Source organism: Cryptomeria japonica, chromosome 1 (genome assembly GCF_030272615.1).
Source record: "Cryptomeria japonica chromosome 1, Sugi_1.0, whole genome shotgun sequence".
Taxonomy (NCBI): domain Eukaryota; kingdom Viridiplantae; phylum Streptophyta; class Pinopsida; order Cupressales; family Cupressaceae; genus Cryptomeria; species Cryptomeria japonica.
This window is the reverse complement of record NC_081405.1, coordinates 484,141,300-484,160,738: the sequence shown is the minus strand read 5'-3', so window position 1 is coordinate 484,160,738 and position 19,439 is coordinate 484,141,300.

Below are 19,439 nucleotides of genomic sequence, written 5' to 3'. Positions count from 1 at the left end.
ATTTGTTAATATACTCACTGTAAATAATATTATCAGGCATACCATATATTACTTTCAATAAATTTCATATTAGAAATACAACAACATCATTCAACCATTTACTCATTTGAGAAATGGATCTGCATCTTAATACTATATCAGCAATATCCACTTTTTAATCACATCACAGTTACATCTTCCTCTCATGCATCTCATGCTTCTAGCTTCTCTCCTTGTTATATAATGTTTCAAGTTTTGTACCTATGTATGTGTACACACACACACACGAACACACGCACACACAACACCATTTTTTTTGTTGAAACATGTTCAATGATGCAATTGTTCACTATCTAATAGAATATCAACAATATCCAATTTTCAATCACATTATAGTTACATATTGAACTCTTGCGTGGCTTTTTTCAGTTCTCTGGCTATATGGTTATTGTTTATATTATCATGCATATAGAAATAGAGACACAGTACCATTTTATTTTGTTCAAAGATGTTCAATGATGAGTTACAAAAATAGATTTGTTTTTCATCATTTATCTCAATGGCATTGAGGGTTTCATTTCAATGATTTGTCTCTGTATATATATTTATACAGGCACACACAATTGCATTTTATCGTGGGTGTAGACACCCAAAATTGTCCAGTCTAATTAAATAAATATTTTATTTATTTATCTAAGCTTAATTCTTCTATTAATTAAATAAATATTTATTTATTTAATTAATTCATTTATCCTCTTCTAGCCTTATTTCTCATTTAAATAAATACATTTATTTATTTAAATTATCCATTTCTTAAATTAAATAAATATTTTATTTATTTAATTGATCCCACTCCTTCTATTAATTAAATAAATCTTTATTTATTTAATTAATTCATTAACCTTTTCTACCCATGACACATGTCATTCATCTCTTAATTCATACACTACCTACCCCTTTCATTATTTTATTATTTCTTTTACCTACCCTCTAATCATAGCCGACCTCCTTTTACACCTCTCAATCTTATCCCTCTATTTCATATAGTGTCTTCTATATAAGGAGATGCTTCCTTCATTATCAAACCCTAATCGTTCTATGCATTCTAATCATCTTTTATGCACTTGACTACACTACGATCCTACTTGCAACCACATTCCGTTCTTTGTTGAGCTCTTGTGCACATAAAATCTGAGAGCAAATATATCAAGCAAGATCAATGGAGATAGGAAGAATGGAGATTCAAACCCTATTGGACATGTGATGGTATAATCTTTGTGATTTCGTTTGATTTGCTTTGTCTTACGTAATCTTCATATGTTATGGTGGATCTTTGTTGTTGTTAGGCTAGGGTTTTGTGGTTGAATTCATTTAGCCTTTCAATATCATTATTATTTTTATATATTTTCACCATATACAGTGGGTACCTTATCGGTGCAGGTTCACTGAACATAATGGCATGAGGTAGAAAGGGAAATAGGTCTGTTAGATGTCGAACAATTAGAGTCTCGTGGGGTACACTTCCCTAATGAAGATAGTTTTGTCCAAAATGAAGACCCAGTGACTCCTGTTGTAGATGACCATTCACCTAACAATGCAACTGATGTGGAAACTACTGTTGTACATGACCATTCTATTGCAGATTATAATCCTATTCCAGAAACACCACAAGTACAGGTGGCCTCAAAGGCTCCTAAACCAAAATGGAGCATATCTGACATGAAAGAAGCAATATCATGCATAAAAGACAAACACATGTCTCTTAGAGGCACATCAATCAAGTATGGTATCCCCATTGCCTCTTTGAGGGCATGGCTGATGGGAACCACAACCACGGTTGTGAGGGGTCCACGCACCATTTTATCAGTAGAGGAGGAGGATGAAGTTGTCTAGTGGTGCAAAGACATGGTTGAAATTGGTCACGGTCTCCAAATCAGTCAACTTCAATCAACTATTGCCCAAATTACCGAGAATAGGCCTAATCCATTCAAAAATAGGATGCTAGGGAGGTCATGGTGGACAGGTTTTAGATGAAGGCACCCTGATCTGACGATGAGAGCAACAGAAGGAGTGGACTCCGATAGGGCTATTATGCTTCGACCTTCTATTGTTGCCTCTTTCTATGACAACTTGGAGGTAATGTACTACCTCAATCACTATGGTAGCAGTCAGATTTGGAATTGTGATGAGACTGGTGTGCAAGCTGGGAGGAATTGTGGAATGAGAGTGATAGCCAAATTGGGCCAGAGGTGTGTACAACACCTAATTTCGAAGAGTAGAGAGTGGATCACTATTTTGGCATGTGTTAGTGCATGTGGTTTCAACATTCCTGGATTTTATATGTTCAAATCTAAGAGGCATATCCAAAACTACATTGCAAACTGCGAGCCAGGAGCATGCATGGCAGTCCAAGAACATGCATGGATGACGAAGGAGCTATTCTTAAATTGGTTGGAACATTTTGAACGTTCAGTCCCTAGTGGAGTTTCACCCTCACATAGGGCCCTACTGATCTTCGATGGTCATGGCAGCCATGCAGCCTTCAAGACAATTGAAGAAGCAAGGCAGATAGGTATAGATTTGGTAACCCTTCCGGCTCATACAAGCCACAAACTACAACCACTTGATGTTTTTGTATTCTCACCTTTCAAGAATTATTTCAAACAACAGAGGAGTATATGGATGTCAAAGTTCCCACAAATTGAAATTGGAAGGGAAGAATTGGCAACTCTTGCGAGCAAGGCCTTTGCACAAGCATTGACACCGACTAATATAATCAGTGGCTTCCGTAGGACAAGGATTTGGCCACTTAACCAAAACGCATTACAGAATGATATGAGACCAAGTGAGGCATTTGAGGTTGCAGTTGATATACAACCAAATGTTGGAATAGAACATGATGCTGCTTCAAGAGATGAAGAACCAGAGTATATGGCAGCGGAAGCTTGCTTGCGGTTGGTTGGTTTTAATGAGGAAGACATTCAAGATTTTGTAGAGTGCCATAGCGGAACACAAGCAATAGTTGAGGGTACAATTTTGAAACCACAAACTACCGAAGTAGGTCTGCCCCCACAAACCAGCCAGCCAAATGAGGGTTTTGAAAGTACATCAACAGGCATGTCTTTGCCAACACAAGCTGACATACCAGAGTGGACCCAAGAAGCAACCAACTATGATGATGTAACCATTTCCATGCCAAGTCTGCCAGAAATTGATCCAACAGTTGTGATACATTACTTCACTAATGCAGTCAACTGGGAGCAGCAAGATGGTGTTGACTGTGAAGACGAAGTTCACATAAGTGAAGACGAACCTGAGTTTGTGCCATGCACACAAGAGGATGGGCAGCAAGTGCCAAGGTAAATCAACAAATTCTTAAGACTTCCAGTGCAAAGAATGAATCAATCTTCATGTGGAAGTAGGAAAGGGGTGCTATGTCTTAGTAGCCAATCACATATCTTGACATTTGATGAGTGCATTCAAAGGGACAAAGATAAAGAGGCTGAAAGAAAAAGAGATGAGGAATTGGCAGAACGAAAGACAGAATAGATGAGACAGAGGTAGGCACAACGTGAAGCAGAAGCGATAGAAAAGGAGGCTATGAGGGTGGAAAAACACACCAAAAAATTGCAGGATTCCGAAGACAAGTTCATTCGAAGACAAGACAAGGCAAAGAAATATGTAGAAGCAAAGAGAGGATGAAAGTTGAAAAGGCAACCAAGCATGCAAAGAGGACAAAAGATGTGGCCACAGTCGCAGAACCTCTACCCATCTGACACCCAATTCTCATGGAAATGATGAACCTCTTGTCCCCAGCCTTTGCAGCTATTAATACTATGCAAGTTGGGACTGCACCTGGATCCTCAGACACCATGCAACTTACTTCAGGTGTAAACTAGACATTCCTTGCTTAAATAGCAAGTTGCTTACAAACCCCTCCCAACGAAGAAAACAATGTTGTTGGACTAGACCCTAGTAGGCCACAGTCTGTTGGGGTTGGATTTGTGACACCTCCTCCATTTAATACCCATATGGAGAATTGATCGAGTCTGATGAATTATATTTTGTGAGCCCTCCGAAGAGCAGATTTTGAGTTTCGATATAATTGTGATGTGATTATAGAATGACACACTGCCATATTTTGTAAAGTGATCAATACTCCATTGTTTTTAGATATCTTAGATGGTTATTCCAATGAATTGATGGTGTTGTTGTAAATCTCATATGTTTGTTTTTTGTGATGTGATATTTCTCATATATCAGTTGAACTGATCTCATATATTTCTCACTATCAAAAAAGGCCACATAAGTGTTCAAATTGCTCACTATCAAAAAGGCCATATCAATGGCATCTGATTATTCAGATGCCACTAATATGTCCTCTTTTGATAGTGAGAAATTTGAACACTTATAAGTATTCAAATTGCAGTCATAATATATAAATTGTAGTGTCTAATATGTCTACTAGGTCATTGCATCGAAATGATAAAATGAAGTGTCCTATTTGTAAAAAGGCACCAGACAAATAACTATTTTCTACTGCCTTACAAGATATCTTGTTAGCTGCCAAGTTTTCCTTATTGGCAGTATCTAACAAAATATCTTTTAAGGCACTATAAGACAATTATTTGTCTAATTTTTTTCTCAAATAGGACACTTCCTTTTGATCAATATGAACTAAGTGTGTTTCTTGCATTAATATGAACTAAGTGATGAATTTGAACAAATTGAAACACAAACAATTCAGAAATTGCATTGTCTACTAGATCATTGTGAATAGGTCCAACAAAGAGAAGATTGAAACATATGAACTAAGTGACAAATTTAAACAAATTGAAACACAAACAATTCAGAAATTGAAATATAAACAAATCAGAAATTGCATTGTCTACTAGATCATTGTGAAAGTACAAGTCCAACAAAGAGAAGATTGAAACATATGAACTATGTGATGAATTTAAACAAATTGAAACACAAACAATACAAAAATTGAAACATAAACAATTCACAAATTGCATTGTCTAATAGATCATTGCCAAAGTAAAGTCATATCGACTTTACCTGAGAGGAATGCTTGTTGTCTTCGACATAGTGACTCCTAGATCATTGTCTGCCATAACAATCACAACAAAATGCAAAACAAACTAAAGTGTGTTAAGAAACACATTTAATAAGAAATGCATAACTACCTAAGCTATCTACACAAATTAATATAAAATGTAAGCATTAAAGGCATAATCTCCAAAGAATTGAAGTGTGTTAATAAACACATTTACATTGATATGATGATCTTCCACAAGTATGGTTCCTCCCTCGATGCTCTAGCACTCCTGCAAAAAATAGTAATAATTGAGGGTAGCGTAACGTTGTAACAACAAATCATCCATACATTATTGAATGCAGAACAAATTTTTGACTGTCTTTAATATTTGACAACATGCATACAATCCTTACACATTCATACATACATATTCAAATGCATAAGTACATACATATACATATCCACCTACATACATATGCACATGTACATAGAATTGCACATATGCACATATACATACATATGCATATTATGCATATGTATAACATACGTACTTATTGCAAACAAATAGTTACCTAAGGAATGTGCAAAGGGAATTTACAGAACTCAGAAATATGCAATGAATTAGATTGTAATGAAAGTGACATGGAAAATTTTGTCTTATAATATAATTCGAATGTGCAATGCATTCAATTGTGGTAGATAGCAATTTTCAAATTTGAATTTTTGTGGGAAACAGTCGTTCATGTCATATTGAATATGCACAGTCCTCCATTGCTTTGAATTGTTCAATTTTCTTCTACACACACACACACGTATATGTGTGAGTGTGTATGTGTGTATGGACAATAACCATATATATGTGTGTGTGTGTGTACAATAAACATATAGGCACATTAAACTGTAAGAGAGCATTGAAATGAAACTGTAAACCGCATACAAAGAAATCATCAATCTACAAAGCATAATGCAGCTACGAAGGAGCATAAACCATCACTGGACATCCAATATGGTTGTTAATATTATTTACAATGACTATAATGAAAGAAATGCTGGTTTACTGAAAATAGTATAATTTAAATTGAAAGATTTATAACATTTAACATTGACTGTAGAAGGAATTTAGTTATTCAGTGTGTACCAATCTGAATGACTGCCCTTGAATAAGGAAACTGTTGTTGATTACAACAAGTTTTGTGGCTATATGGTTATTGTCCATATACATATAAAAATATATATAGTCAATAACCATATAGCCAAAGAATTCGAAACAACCATCGTTATAGAACATATTATGCTATTGTGTGTTTCTTCATATATATATGTGTGTGTGTGTGTGTGTGTGTGTGTGTGTGTGTGTGTGTGTGTGTGTGTGTGTGTGTGTGTACATATATATGGACAATAACCATATAGGCACAGAACTTGAAACTGTATATAAGGAGACAAACTAAAAGCATGAGATGCAGGAGTAAAATATGTAACTGTGATGTGATTGAAAACTGGATATTGTTGATATTCTATTAGATAGTGAACAATTCCATCATTGAACATCTTTCAACAAAATAAAAATGCTAGTGTGTGCTTGTATAAATATGTATACAGAGACAGACCACTGAAATGAAACCCTCAATGCCATTGAGGTAAATGATGAAAAACAAATCTATTTCTGTAACTCATCATTGAACATCTTTGAACAAAATAAAATGGTACCGTGTCTCTATTTTTGTATGCATGATAATATAAACAATAACCATATAGCTAGAGAACTAAAAAAAAATGGTGTTGTGTGTGTGTGTGTGTGTCTACACACACACACACATAGGTACAAAACTTGAAACATTATATAACAAGGAGAGAAACTAGAAGCACGAGATGCATGAGTGGAAGATGTAATTGTGATGTGATTAAAAAGTGGATATTGTTGTTATAGTATTAAGATGCAGATTCATTTCTCAAATGAGTAAATGGTTGAATGATGTTGTTGTATTTCTCATATGAAATTTATTGGAAGTAATATATGGTATGCCTGATAATATTATTTATAGTGAGTATATTTGTTGGCATTATGTGAATCGGTATGAGGACATGATGACATTGTATGTTGTCATTGATGTCAATATGTTGAAGAGGAGAGAACCGGTATATGTGAGAACCAGTATGTTACCAAGAACCAGTATATGTGAGAACCGGTATAACACTGTGAACCGGTAGATGTGCCAAAGTGAAGGGGTGTGTTTGTTTAAGATGAACCGACATGTAGTTATGGGAACCGACACATGGAAGCTTTGTATGACTACCAGTTGGTAGTCTCAACTTCAGGGTTTCCAGTTGAAGTGCTTCAAGCTTGTGTGGCTCAACCGGTGACTTTGTGTGATGAGTTAGCATTGTAACGAAGAACAAATCATGTTGCCACGTCAGCCTTGTGCGCGTGAAGGATCTTGCATGAAGGAGATTGTTCCCATCTACCTCGGGAATGTGCAAAGCTTGTAAATGGTGATAACGCGTGATGGGTTATCAATCGCCATGAAATCAGTGGAAAACGAACGATGGAGAATGTCTTGAGATTGGATCAAGATTGTTGCATTTAATGCAATATGCTCAACGGTCAGGATTGAACCGTTTGAATTCCTTAACCTAACAGGTTTAGGGTTTATGCTACCGACCTATCTGTTTCCTATAAGGTCGATGTTGTGTTTCTTTCTGAGGTTGTTGGCAAAAGTTGTGTGTGTGTATCCAAGAGAAGTGATACGTGATTCTTGCCAAACCAAAGGAGAGAAGTGATACCTGCAGAGTGTAAGTGCAGAAGGTGAAGAGGAGCTAAAGTGGATCTGCATTGGCATTGAGTGTTGTTACCAGATCATTGTAATACCTGTTGATCTCTAACCACTTCAACAGTTGGGAAATCCCTTAACAGGGTAGCTTTAATCGACTTGCTGTAAATCCTTTAACAGGGTGACTCAAAACCATTGAGTTCTTGAAATCCTTTAACAAGGTAACCTTTAACAGGGTTTAACCCTTAACTGGGTATTCTAGCCATCCCTTAACTGGGTGATTTCTAACAAGATCAGTTCCTAACAGAACCTATTGTATTAGTCTTTAACCGGACAAGGCTCCTAATAGAGCGGACTTCTAAAGAGTTCAAAAACAGCTTGTGGGTATTCATCCCCACCGTGGTTTTTCCTAGTTGGGTTTCCACATGAAAAATATGTGTGTCATATGTGATGTCCTTTTCATGTGATGCTATGTTGTTTTTTGTCAAGCGGTGAATCATGTTGATCTAGTTGTTTATATATATATCTTTGATGGTAGAGTACCTGTTCATGTACTAGGGTGAAATGGAAATGAAGTATTAGGTTGTATGAGAAGATAAGTGTCAATCAATTTATGCTTGTCTTAGTTATTTTGGGTTTTGCCGATTGTACTCTGTTTAAGACCGGTGTTACTATTTGTCTGTCAAAGCACATTGTCTGCTGACAAACCAGTTTAAAATTGTGTTTTTGTCTATACTAATTCACCCCCCCCCCCTCTCAGTACCAGTTTGGTACTATCCATTCATCATTGAGTAATCAATTGGTATCAGAGCGTCCTCCAGGTCCTCTGTGTTATAAGCTTAACCGTATGAGGTAAAGATCCCAGTCTAATGATGAAGAGGGAAGGTCCAAAGTTCAACAGAGAAAATTTCAGTATATGGAAAGAAAAAATGAAGATATACATTAGAAGCATGGGTGCTCAACACTGGAGTTATGTTGAGAATGCCTATGTTTCTCCTACTGGTACTCTCACTGATGACCAAAAGAGAGAGATGTAGGAGAATGAGCAAGTCATGGAAGCCCTAATTAGTAGTCTATCTGACATTGAGTTTATTGATGTCCAAGATAAGGTAAATCCCAAATAGGTATGGGATACTCTTGAAAATATCTATGGCGGTAATGAGCATGTAAAACAAGCTAAGGAAGAAAGTCTTAGAGGGAAGTTTGAAGACATGCGGATGGTTGAAGGTGAGACCATTCAACAATATGGAATAAGAATCAAAACTGTTGTTGGAGATATCAAGAGTGCGGGTGGTATAATGGAAGATTCCACTGTGGTAAGCAAAGTCCTGAGATCCTTATTACTGGTCTATGCAATAAGGGTTGCTGCTATTCAAGAGTTGAGATCAATAGACAAAACTAAGGTATCCCTAGACTCCATCATTGCAAAATTGACAACCTATGAGCTAAATAGTTTTGATGGCAGAGTTCAAAAGATTGGATCAACTTTTAAAGCTTCTGTTGTACCATCCAGAAAAGGAAAAGAAGCCAGCACTAGTGGTGAACCAAGACAGAACAGAGAAATGGATGATGAGGAGATTCTGATGGCATTTGAAGCTCTTCTTGCTAGGAAACTTCCTAAAGGAACTGGCAAATACAGAGGTAAGATCCCTTTGAAATGATTTTCTTGTAACTGGATAGGACATATTGTTGTAAACTGTCCTAATGGCAACAACAAGGACAAACTAGAAAGGTTCAAGAAATTCAAAGGAGGAAACTGGAGAAACTATTTTGTGGCAGTTGATGAAGGTGTCACAGATGAGGAATCAGAAGATGAAGAAAATGAAGATATTGTGTTTGTTGCTGTCAAGGAAAGTGTGTCAGATAAGAAGGCTCTTGTCTCCCGGTTTGATAATTCCAATGAGTGGATCATTGACAGTGGTTGTTCTCACCATATGACTGGTGACCGGAGCAAGTTTCCATCCTTGGAAGAGTATGATGGTGGTGTGGTTCGCTTTGGTAATGATGCACCATGTACGGTCAAAGGCAGAGGGTCCATCTCTCTAAATGGAAAAAGTAGTGCTAACAATGTGTATTGGGTTGATCGTCTCAGACACAACCTTCTGAGTGTTGCCTAGCTGAATGATACTGGTCTCACTTTGGAATTCAAGAATGGAGTGTGCAGAATCAAAGGAAAGAATGGTGAATTGGTGGCCACCAGCATGCAGACCAAAGGTAATCTATTTCAGTTGAATGCAAATATAAGTACATGTCTTATGGCTAAATTTGATGAAAGCTGGATATGGCATAGGAGACTTTGCCATGTAAACTTTGATAACATTGTGAAGGCTAGTAAGATCAAGGCAGTTAGAGGGTTGTCGGTGCTAAGCAAACCGGATAATACCTTGAGCAGAGAATGTCAATTGGGGAAAATGTCTTCCTCAACCTTTAAAGGTAAACCTTTCACTGCTGACAATTTGCTTGATCTTGTGCATACTAATTTGTGTGGTCCTATGAAAAATAGGAGTGTGCAGGGCGATAGGTACTTGATGATTCTCACTGATGACTACTCAAGAATGATGTGGGTCACATTCTTGAAAGATAAGTCTGAAGCTTTTGTAAAGTTCAAAGCTTTCAGAGCATTAGTGGAGAAGGAAAGCGGTAAAAGGATCAAGTGCCTGAGAACTGATCAAGGAGGGGAATTCACTTCCGGTGAATTCAATAAGTACTGTGAAGAACATGGCATCAAGAGGCAACTGTCTGCCCCCCAGACTCCACAGTAGAATGACCTAGTAGAGAGGAATAACCAGACTGTGGTTGAAGCAGCTAGAACTATGTTGATTCAAGGAAATGCTGCTCACACCTTTTGGAGAGAAGCGGTGAGCACTGCAGTCTACACAATGAACCAGGTACTCATCAAGAAAGGTAAGGATAAAAATCCTTATGAGTATTGGACCAGTAGGACACCTGTGGTTAGCTACTTTAGAGTGTTTGGTAGCAAATGTTACCTCAAGAGGAGCGAACACCAAAGCAAATTTGATGCGAAATGTGATGAGGGAATATTCCTAGGGTATTCCACCAAGAGCAAATCTCTCAAGTGTTTCAATAATAGGACTCAAAGAATTATGGAAAGCATCAATGTAAGAGTTGATGAAACCTCTAAGAAAACTGAGGAAACCAACAGTGAGAAAGCGGTAAATGAACTGGTTGTAACCTTCTAGGAACCGGTTGTCTGTCAACCAAGTACCAGTAACAGTGTTCCTACACCGGTAGATGTAGATACTGATACTGATGGAGATGAGGATGAAGAAGAAAAGAAAGAGGAATCTATCAAGACCATTCCTCGGTATGTCAAGCTGAATCATGATCCTAAGCAGATCATAGGAGATAAGGATGTAGGAATTCATACAAGAAGAAAGGTCAGAGAAAACTCATGTATGATCTCTGAATTTGAGCCTAAATCATTCAAAGAGACACATAAAGATGAAGACTGGATCAAGGCAATGGAAGAGGAACTTGACCAGATAGAGAAAAATGGTACATGGTCTTTGGTACCCAGACCGGAGCATAAAAATGTCATTGGTACCAAATGGGTTTTCAAAAATAAGCTGAATGAGGATGGCACAATGATTAGAAACAAAGCCAGACTAGTGTGTAAAGGATATGCCCAAGAAGAAAGAGAAGACTATGGAGAAACCTTTGCTCCTGTAGCCAGATTGGAAGGAGTTCATATGCTTCTTGCATATGTAGCTTTTAAAGGATTCAAAATATATCAAATGGATGTAAAATCTGCATTCCTAAATGGTGTACTTGAAGAGGAAGTGTATATAGAGCAATCAGATGGGTTTTCCCTATCTGAAGACAGTGACATGGTGTGTAGGCTACATAAAGCCTTATATGGTCTAAAGCAGACACCTAGAGCATGGTATGAACGCCTGCATTCCCATCTTGTGAAGATTGGATTTGAGAGAACAAGCGAAGATAACAATATCTACTTGAAGTCTGAAGGAGATCAGATCCTGATCTGTGAGGTATTTGTTGATGACATTATCTTTGGTGGAGATGACAAGATGAGTCATGAGTTTGCAGATGAGATGAAAAAAGAGTTTGAGATGTCACTCATAGGGGAGATTAAGCTCTTCATTGGATTGCAAATCCAGCAGATGAAAGATGGAATCTTTATCACTCAGTCCAAGTATGTCAAAGAGGTGTTGAAGACCTTTGGCATGGAAGATAGCAAACCGGTTGGTACACCGATGGTGACCGGTTGTAAACTATCCAAAGAGGATGACTCAACATTGGTTGTTGAGAAGGAATACCGATCAATGATTGGTAAGTTGCATTATGTAGTGCATAGCAGACCAAATATTGCACATACAGTTGGCATTACTGCAAGGTTCCAGAAAAGCCCAAGAGAATCCCACTTGGTTGCAGTCAAGCGAATTCTTAGGTATCTGAAGGGAACTATTGATTATGGATTGTGGTATCCATATAGCAAGGATTTCAACTTGAAAGTATTCACAAATGCTGATTGGGCAGGTAGTGTGGACGACCGAAAGAGCACAACCGATGGTGCATTCTTTCTCGGTGGTAGACTGGTCTCATGGATGAGTAAGAAGCAGAGTTGTATCTCTTAGTCTACAGCGGAAGCAGAGTATGTTGTAGCTTTCATGAACTGCACTCAGACAATTTGGATTAAGCATGTATTGAATGGCTTCATAGTTCTTGTATCTGAATCGCTAAGTATATTTAGTGACAATACTAGTGCAATTAACATCTCCAAGAATCCGGTTTTACATTCAAGAACCAAACACTTTGAGCTTAAGTATCATTTCTTGAGGGAAAAGATTCAGAACAAAGAGATTGCATTGGAACATGTTTCCAGTAAGGAGCAGTTAGTAGACATATTCACCAAGCCTCTCCCAAAGGCTACATTTATGTACTTAAGAGGTGAATTAGGGGTGATGCCCCTTCAAGAGGTAAACTAAAAGTATACGCTCCACATCAGTCAAGTACTACATAGTCAAATGTTTCTTTAGGATTGATGTGTTGAAGGATGCTACTCCTCAGGGGGAGCAACACAATGGAATGGGTAAGCTTGTGCCTCCACTTTGGCATTGGTGTCAAAGGGTAGAAGAAAAGAAGTGAAGAAGATATCTGCAGAAATTGGGGGGGAAAATGTGAAGCAGAGAGATATCTTTGTATATTGCCATCAATGTCAAAGGGGGAGATTGTTGGCATTATGTGAACCGGTATGAGGACATGATGATATTGTTTGTTGTCATTGATGTCAATATGCTGAAGAGGAGAGAACTGGTATATGTGAGAACTGGTGTAACACTATGAACTGGTATATGTACCAAAGTGAAGCGGTGTGTTTGTTTAAGTTGAACTGGCATGTGGTTATGGAAACCGGCACATGGAAGCTTTGTATGACTACCGGTTGGTAGTCTCAACTTCAGGGTTTCCGGTTGAAGTGCTTCAATCCTGTGTGGCTCAATCGATGACTTTGTGTGATGAGTTAGCATTGTAACGAAGAACAGATCATGTCGCCACATCAGACTTGTGCGCGTGAAGGATCTTGCATGAAGGAGATTGTTCCCATCTACCTTGAGAATGTGCGAAGCCTGTAAATGGTGATAACGTGTGATGGGTTATCAGCCGCGATGAAATCGGTGGAAAACGAACGATGGAGAATGTCTTGAGATTGGATCAAGATTTTTGCATTTAATGCAATATGCTCAACGGTCAGGATTGAACCGTTTGAATTCCTTAACCTAACAGGTTTAAGGTTTAGGGTTTATGCTACCGACCTATCTATTTCCTATAAGGTCAATGTTGTGTTTCTTTCTAAGGTTGTTGGCAAAAGTTGTGTGTGTATCCAAGAGAAGTGATACATGATTCTTGCTAGACCAAAGGAGAGAAGTGATACTTGCAGAGTGTAAGTGCAGAAGGTGAAGAGGAGCTAAAGCAGATCTGCATTGGCATTGAGTGCTGTTACCAGATCATTGTAATACCTGTTGTTCTTTAACCACTTCAATAGTTGGGAAATCCCTTAACAGGGTAGTTTTAACCGACTTGCTGTAAATCCTTTAACAAGGTGACTCAAAACCATTGAGTTCTTGAAATCCTCTAACAAGGTAACCATTAATAGGGTTTAACCCTTAACCGGGTATTCTAGCCATCCCTTAACCGGGTGATCTCTAACAGGATCGGTTCCTGACAAAACCTATTGTATTAGTCTTTAACTGGACAAGGCTCCTAATAGAGCGGACTTCTAAAGAGTTCAAAAACAACTTGCGGGTATTCATCCCCACGATGGTTTTTCCCAGTTGGGTTTCCACGTGAAAAATATGTGTGTCATATGTGATGTCCTTTTCATGTGATGCTATGTTGTTTTCTATCAAGCGGTGAATCATGTTGATCTAACTGTTTATATATATATCTTTGATGGTAGAGTACCTGTTCATGCACTAGGGTGAAGTGGAAATGAAGTATTAGGTTGTATGAGAAGATAAGTGTCAACCGGTTTATGCTTGTCTCAGTTATTTTGGGTTTTGCCGATTGTACTCTGTTTAAGACCGGTGTTACTGTTTGTTTGTCAAAGCACATTGTCTGCTGACAAACCGGTTTAAGATTGTGTTTTTGTCTATATTGATTCACCCCCCTCTCTCAGTACCGGTTTGGTACTATCCGTTCATCATTGAGTTATCAATATTAACAAATTGAAGGAAGAGAAGGAATGAAGGAAAAAGTGGAGAACCTAGAAGCTTAGATTGGTAATCTGGAGGAAGGAAAAACAGCTATGAAAAACTTTCTGATAATGATTCTGGATATTCTCTCCTCTGTGACTAGGAATTTAGAGGAAATTACCAAGTTCCTTGATGGTTCCAGCACCCCCAAACCTATCGTGGATCTAGATATTGATGAGGATGCTATCGAGGCAGGAACAATGGAAAGTGCTCCTGGTGGTGCGACGAAAAGAACAAGGGCAAGCATGAAAAAAGCTGTGGTGGCCTCTTCCAAGGATATCCCTAAGCTTAGGGATAATATTAAATATTTGCAAGGGATTAGTGGAAATTTGGCTAATGCCCTAAAAAACATTAAGTAATTTGTTTTCTATCTCTTTTCTGTTATGGTAGGATGTGGCTGGTTTTGTTGGGCTTTTTTGCTGATTTTTGCTCATAATTGTGCTCGTTTTTTGGTAGTTTGTCTTTTCTTGTTGCTTAATGCTATTATCTTTTAAGGAACTTTTGTAAAGGGTTTCAGGATCCCTTCAAAACCCGCTTTTCTTGTAATAAAAAACAAATTGAAGGCAGAGCAAATAATGAAAAATGCCACAAAAAATCTTCATTTCCCAAAGTTTTTAGGGCAAAAAGGATAGCGGAAGTTCGTGCCACGTGTATGTGAGAAGGTTGTTATATGTCGATAATAACACACACACACACACATACATACATACATACATACATACATACATACATACATACATATATATATATATATATATATGCGTGTGTGTGTATATATGTATATATGTAATGATAAATAATGAAGGGTTTTCAAATAATTATGAACAATAATCAATCTCTTTTGCATTCTCTGTAATGATTTTGGCATTATAAACAGAGAGGCACCATTTAACAAAGCACCCATAAAATGAAATGATAAATAATGAAGGGGTTTCGAATAATTATGAATAATAATCAATTTTTTTTGCATTCACTGTAATGATTTCGGCATTATAAATAGAGAAACACCATTTAACAATGCCCCCATTAACCGCATGTTGTTATATGTCGACAATCACACACACACACATGCACACACACACGCGCACACACACACACACATGTATACATATATATGTGTGTGTGTGTGTGTGTGTGTGTGTGTGTGTGTGTGTATGTATATATGTAATGATAAATAATGAAGAGGTTCCAAATAATTATGAACAATAATCAATCTTTTTTGCATTCTCTGTAATGATTTTGACATTATAAAAGAGAGACACCATTTAACAACACACCCATAAAATAAAATGATAAATAATGAAGGGGTTTCGAATAATTATGAGTAATAATCAATTTTTTTTGCATTCACTGTAATGATTTTGACATTATAAACAGAGAGACACCATTTAACAACGCACCCATTAACCGCATGTTGCTATATGTGTGTGTGTGTGTGTGTGTGTGTGTGTGTGTGTGTGTAATGATAAATAATGAAGGGGTTTTGAACAATTATGAATAATAATCATTTTTTTTTGCATTCACTGTAATGATTTCGACATTATAAACAAAGAGACACCATTTAATAGCACGCCCATAAAAAAAATGATAAATAATGAAGGGGTTTCGAACAATTATGAACAATAATCAATTATTTTCGCATTCACTGTAATGATTACGACATTATAAACATAGAGACTCTATTTAACAGGGCACCCATAAAATGAAATGATAAATAATGAAGAGGTTTTGAACAATGACCGATTTTTTTCGCATTCACTGTAATGATTTCGGCATTATAAACAGAGAGACACCATTTAATAGCGCACCCATAAAAAGAAATTATAAATAATGAAGGGGTTTTGAACAATTATGAACAATAATCAATTATTTTCGCATTCACTGTAATGATTTCGACATTATAAATAGATAGACTCTATTTAACAGCGCACCCATAGAATGAAATGATAAATAATGAAGGGGTTTTGAACAATTATGAACAATAATATTTTTTTTTCAAATTCACTGTAATGATTTCGGCATTATAAACAGAGAGACACCATTTAACAACACACCCATAAAAGGAAATGATAAATAATGAAGGGTTTTCGAACAATTATGACAATAATCAATTATTTTCGCATTCACTGTAATGATTTCGGCATTATAAACAGAGAGACACCATTTAATAGTGCACCCATAAAAAGAAATCATAAATAATGAACAGGTTTCGAACAATTATGAACAATAATCAATTATTTCCGCATTCACTGTAATGATTTTGGCATTATAAACATAGAGACTCTATTTAACAACGCACCCATAAAATGAAATGATAAATAATGAAGGGGTTTTGAAGAATGATCGATTTTTTCGCATTCACTGTAATGATTTTGGCATTATAAACAGAGAGACACCATTTAACAACGCACCCATAAAAAAAAATGATAAATAATGAAGGGTTTTGAACAATTATGAACAATAATCAATTATTTTTGCATTCACTGTAATGATTTCGACATTATAAACAGAGAGACACCATTTAACAGCGCACCCATAAAAATAAATGATAAATAATGAAGGGTTTTCGAACAATAATGAACAATAATCAATTATTTTCGCATTCACTGTAATTATTTCGGAATTATAAATAGAGAGACTCTATTTAACAGGGCACCCATAAAATGAAATGATAAATAATGAAGGGGTTTCGAACAATTATGAACAATAATCAATTTTTTTCGCATTTACTGTAATGATTTCGACATTATAAACAAAGAGACACCATTTAATAGCACACCCATAAAAAGAAATGATAAATAATGAAGGGGTTATGAACAATTATGAACAATAATCAATTTTTTTCGCATTCACGGTAATGATTTCGGCATTATAAATAGAGAGACACCTTTTAACAATGCACCCATAAAAAGAAATGATAAATAATGAAGGGGACTCGAACAATTATGAACAATAATCAATTGTTTTGCCATTCTCTGTGAGGATTTCAGCATTATAAACAAAGAAACACCATTTAACAGCGCAACCAAAAAATGAAATGAAAAATAATGAAGGGGTTTCAAAGTAAACAAAGAGTTATTCAATTGTTTTGCCATTCTGTGCCAGGATTTCGACATTATTAAACTGTAACAAAGCATTGAAATGAAACCCTAAACCGCATACAAAGAAATCATCAATAGACAAAGCATAATGCAGCTGCGAAGGAGCAAAACCATCATTGGACATCCAATATGCAAGGAGGAAGAGTGCGACTGTTACCTGGGAGCAAGGAGACGAGGAGGTTGCAGAGGAGGCCGCAGACAGAGAAACGAGGTTGGGAGTGAAGAAAATGTGATGAAAAATCTTCATTTCTCTAAGTTTTAGGGCAAAAAAGATAGCGGGAGTTCGTGCCACATGGGGCCACCATACCTACGCGGGAAGGGGGTTATGGGTGGTCAACATCCATTTTAAACATTTTTATATTCATAATATTTTTAATTATATGCATGTGATAATTTTTTAGGTTAATTATTTTTTATAAAAAGATGAAAAACATATTACTTTTTAGGTATTTTATAAATGGATATTGGCATTCTGGTGTGCGGGTATTGGCGCAAAAGAGGTCAAGTATTGGGCGACACTTTGAAATGACCACTTTTTGACCTTTGACGCATAACGACCCGTAGAGATCGAATCGTTACTACCCAGAAGCCAGATCAATAGGTTTAAGAAGTTAAGTCGCATACGAAGATAACAAAAATAAATAAATCAAAATTCGATGTACCGTTTAGGATCTGTGGGTGCGCGAAGTTAGCTATGACGGCTACTAGTGCTCTTCCCCTATATAATTTTTTTAAATATTAAAATGATGTGAAGATAAACCCATTACTGATTGCTACTTGCATTGATACATTTATTATTATTTTTCTCAAATACATTCTGGCGAGGAAGTAGGGATTGTGCAGGGATTTAAATAGGGGAAAAGAGAATACAGTCATTTAAGCTATCAGATTTCCACAATCCATGCTATAAATTTCTTGATGCTTTTGGATTAGATTGTGTGCAACTTTTTTTATCATCAACGTTTCGAATCACACTTCGTGATTCATGCTGATGATGAATTACCAAATGTGATTCAAAACATTGATGATAAAAAAATTTGCATACAATCTAATCCAAAAAACATCAAAAAATAAATATAATCATATCAATTTAATATTTACTACGCCTTTAACCCTCTTACCATTCCTAACTGCCATGAAAATAAATTTGCTCACCTAAGTTTTGGGATTGCTTCACCCAGTCTGACGTTACCATAACTCCTTGCAGAAGTTGGTATTGATCACAATTCTTTATCTCGTGGGAAATCAATTGTCCTTGGCGAAAGCTCTGTCGATGAGACATAGGGCATTCAATGAATTAAATGTTGCTTATTAAATTGCTGGATTAAGCAATTGTCACAATGCTAAAAAAATATGGGATACAGATGGTCTCCCAAACCTACCAAAGATCTGGTTCTTCTGGTCGCAGGACAGATCTAAGATCAATTAGCATATAAGCGTGGTTATCACTATTTAACTTTTACTTTTATTTTTATATGTATAGACTTTCAATTAATCTTATTCGCTGCACTATTTAGATTTTAGTGTAATTAATTTCCATTAGAATAGATTATGGATAGACTTTCAATAAATCTTATTCGCTGCACTATTTAGAAAATTGAGATTTTGCAGCCACGATCACAGAACTTTAAACTAATAAGTTGTTGCACACTAACTGGGCTATGTTTCCTACAGGTTGCACAACTGAATAGTGGATATATTTTCTTTATATTGCAGCCAACACTTAAAAAAAAATGTTACATTGGTTCAGAAGTTTATTGCATTTCTACTGATATGTTCATAATCTTCCGCATAGCAATCAAATATTAATTGAGCCTCT